Source organism: Cynocephalus volans, chromosome 1 (assembly GCF_027409185.1).
Source record: "Cynocephalus volans isolate mCynVol1 chromosome 1, mCynVol1.pri, whole genome shotgun sequence".
Classification (NCBI taxonomy): domain Eukaryota; kingdom Metazoa; phylum Chordata; class Mammalia; order Dermoptera; family Cynocephalidae; genus Cynocephalus; species Cynocephalus volans.
The window spans coordinates 219486936-219491170 of record NC_084460.1 but is presented as its reverse complement, the minus strand read 5'-3'; the positions used below and the strand labels follow the sequence as shown (position 1 = coordinate 219491170).

Sequence of the window (4235 nt, the reverse complement as noted above, 5' to 3'; positions counted from 1 at the left end):
GCAAAATGCCTGGAGCATCCCGAAAAACTGTGGCCGTGACCTTTGCTCTTGACTGGTCCACTTTTGCTTTGACTGGGCCACTTCCCCCTCTTGGTAGCCATGGCTTTGATTGTGCTTTGTCTTCAGGATTTCCCTGGTAAAGCCATATTTCATCTCCTGTAAAAATTCTTTGAAGAAATGCTTCAAGATCTTGATCCCGCCTGTTTAAAATTTCCATTGAAAGCTCTGCTCTTGCCTGCAGGTGGTCTGGGTGCAACAGTTTTGGCACTTATGGAGCAGAAAGTCTGCTCAACTGTAAATTTTCAGTCAGAACTGTGTAAGTTGAACCAATTGAGATGTATATGGTGTTGGCTATTGTTCTGCTGTTAATCATTGGGCCTCTTCAATTACAGCACAAACAAAGTTAATTTTTTTCTCACAATTGATGTGGATGGTCTGCCACTGTGTGCTTAGTATTCAACGTCATCTAGTTCCTTCTTAAAATGAGCTATCCATTTGTAAACTGCTGATTTCTTTGGGACATTGTATTGCTAAGTGACTATGACAATTGTACGGCTACCAGACAATTGTAGGGTTACAGCAGTAGCTAACTAAAGCCAAAACATTTCATTTTTTAGTTATGCTAAGTTTCCATTTGTATTATCAGGGCTAGGGCTCACAGACCCTACAAACCCATTGTGCAGACTGGGTCACCAGACCCCTCACATGCCAGGCTGGGTCACTAGACCCCTCACACACTGGTCCACACTTGGTAATTGGGAAAGATCCTGGAAGCCATTGGCATACAACACGAGCTCAGTCCTCAGCAGTAGCAGCAGCAGCTTACAGCAGCAGTAATAGCAGCAGTGGTGGTCTCTTGGGGCATCCTGGGGGCACTGGCAGCAACAGCCTGCAGCAACAGCCTCCAGCAGCAGTAGCGGCCTCCCCATGCCCCCCCCCCAGGGACAGGGGGCCCTTGCATCAGAGCCACTCATCCCTTATACTTAAGTCCATAACCCAGGACATAACCTAGGTAGGCACATAGGCAATTACATTAAACAATAGCCAAGGAACATCTGGGTGCATGTGCATATTTACATCAAGTGCTCAACAAGATTCTGAACATCTAAGGGGTCCTGGCCACTTTGCTATATTTTCCCTACAGGCATTGTCCCCATAAATTTTTCATAAAGCATCAATAATTTCACCATTCTTCTACCCAAGCTTCACTATCAATTCAAGGTTTGTTTTTGCTTTAATTTTAGCAGAATTAATGTTGCTCTGATAGGGGCTCTTTTCAATCTAATGTGTTATCCTTCTTAGTGTCTCAAACTTGATCCTGTTATAGCAAGTCCGTAAGAGTTTATTTTGGTACAAAATTTTTTAAAAATTTATGCATAGTTTTTTCATAATACTCGTTTTCTATTAACTTTTTGAAGACCTCTTATATGTCACAGCTCCAATCTGAATTTTCTTAGGCCTTAACACATGTGAGTTAAAATGAAGTTCCATTTAAAGGAATATATGTTCCTGGCTTGTATATCCACTTGTGTTGACATGCCATCAGGCCTTTAGCCATCCCATCTCACTTCTGCATTCCACATAAACTACTTTTTAATGTTTCTGGGTTTTCAGAGAGTATCAATCTGATCTTAAATAATCCCATTCCTGCTGGCTCCTGCAGTGACCTTGGCTAGGCTCAGCCCTTATTTTTGCAAGTACCCCAGTCCCTAATAGAGCCCTCCAGAAGTCAAATCTATGCAAAGACTGTGTCACAGCCCCAAAAAATTTTTTAATAAATAAATAAATAAATAAATCTCACTTTCATTTTGCTTTGGAAAGATTCTTAAGCACTGCTGCCTAGAACTCAGAACTTACAGATTTCTCTCTTCATCCCCTCACTGCCAACTTTCCTTAAAATTTTAGTTAGAAAAACTCTGCTCTCAACAGAGCTCAGATACATTCCAGTAGGGCTAGGAGACTGCTCTAGATGTCTGAAACCGTGGCACATGCTGACCCAGCCCATCCCCTGATAACCAAGGCTCTCTGCTGAGAGCTCATCTAACCTGGCTCCTTTTTTTCCCTGGGAAATTCCTCAGTGTTTGTGCAAACATGCTTCTGGAAAGCATAAGATAAAAATTTGCCAAGTATGCCTGAATTTCAGTTGAAATTCCACATGTGGAAAGATGAGAGATAAATATTAACACAGTATCATCCACAGACATCTTCATGAGAATTCAATTCTGAGATCAGCTGACCCTGCAACAGAGAGCAGATCTCTGAATGATAGGACAAAAGTGATCTGATGAGAGGGGCGAAACAGGAAAGAGACATAAAGGCTGACAAATTGAGAAGCTGGAGGTCTTGTCCAGGGAGATAAGGCACAGGATGCAGGTGTCTAAAGGGCGAATGGCCATAGGCAACCTGAAAATATTAGGCACAAGGTACAAAAAGCTAAAATGGGAGTGGGGGAACACCAGAGATAAACTTAGCCAGGTCTCAGTGCTTTTGAAAGTCCATCTTGGAAACAAATAATTTTTTTTTTTCCAATTAAATTCCCTACCGAAGTTTTATTTCACAGATTTGTTATTGGTCTTCCTTGCAACTGGCTCTTTTCTATCTTCAGCCCATGATAACATCAGTCTACATGACACCAAACATCCAGCCAATTTAGCTGTAATCAAAACTCCAGTTAACCAGCCTGCTGTTTTCTGTACATAATGCCAAGCAGCCAGCCCAACTAACTTCATGCCTGGATTGATGGAAATGACCAGATGTTTTGATATCATGTAAATGTTAAGTGCCATTTGAAAACAGGAGTGTTAGCTGTCATTTTACATACAATCTTAAAATGAGCACTTGTACTTTTCTCGAGACTAAGACATTAACCCAATAAATATCCCAGATATGAACGCATCCACAAACACATGTACACACATGTGGTAGTGAGCAAGCATGTGTGTGTGGGAACACGTGGGGAGGGCAAGAAGTTAATTTATACAATCTCAGTTTTATAAATTGTATTCAGTGTGCCTGTCTCCTGCTGTTTGTGCTCTTCCCTGCCCATGTCCTGCTCTGTTCTCGATCTCAGGCAACGACTCTTTCAGGCTCTTTTGCCCTCTTGCTTCAGCATACGGGAAACATTGCTGGAAGACAGAGGGCTGGAGAAAAGGAATAACTAGAGCATTTTCCTCCTTCTTTCTCTGTCTCCTCTGATGTCTCCAGAAGCTGCAGCTCCTGCCAGGTAGCCCTTCCTTCCATGGTTCTGGTTTCCACCTGAAAGCCCCATCTATGTCCCTCAAACTCCTTCTCCGTCATCTGTGTAATCTGTTCCCTGGACTAAACTTCATCTACTGAGAGACCTAGAGACCTGGACTGATACACAAGATAATCTGGCAAAGTATCTTCTCATCCTGAGGTTTCAACGGCAGCCTGAGACCTATTAAAGAGCAACCCCTCCCTTTCAAGTCTTCCAACTAACAGGGAAAATAAGTCTACTTAGGTGATCTAGTGCTCACTTCGACAGCACATATACTAAAATTGGAACAATAGAGATTAGCATGGCCCCTGTGCAAGGATAACACACAAATTCCATTAAGCATTTCATATGTTTTTACTATCTCTACATATCCCATAACACTATGTTGTATACCTTAAATATCCACAATAAAATTTATTTTTTAAAAAGTGGTTTATCAAAGCCCACTCCCACTCAAAGTCTCTTCCAGTGATTTTTATGAGACAGAACCCCCAAATCAAGTGTTCAGAACACTTTCCAAAGTCAGCAAATAAGCCTTTCTTCCTGCCTCCATTCTCTGTATATCTGCAAATAAACTTCTTATTATAAAGTGATTCTAGCATTTGTTCTTTGTGGGGGGCAAGAGTGTGGAGAAGAGGAGCAAGGAATTTCTTCAATGGTTCTCCTAATAGTCATTCAGTGTTGATAGCTTTTCAATTGGAAGTCAAAAATCATTTCAACAATCTTGTTTATAAATTTAACACATTGCTACATCTTTTTAAAATAAGCTTTTATAATTTTTATCAATAACTAGTTTTTTTCTCAGAACACTTTAATAAATTACAATTCACACATTCTCTTAGCATTCACACTGGTGAAGTAAAACAAGAAACAGGAATATCAAGATAAAGGAGATTTCACTGGGTGTAGGAGAAAACATTAACATGAGAGAAAGCAAATGGGATTAATTGCTTCTACACACAGTTGCTGAATATTTCTGATGAGCCAGCTCCATGTT

At 40.9% G+C, this 4235-nt stretch overlaps 1 non-coding gene across 1 annotated transcript; it reads left to right on the top strand.

The window, feature by feature from the left end:
* Positions 1-3489: 3489 nt before the first annotated feature.
* LOC134365430 (U6 spliceosomal RNA) lies at positions 3490-3592 on the top strand. Its single transcript, XR_010022097.1, has one exon. It is a non-coding gene; the product is annotated as a U6 spliceosomal RNA (small nuclear RNA).
* Positions 3593-4235: the final 643 nt, after the last annotated feature.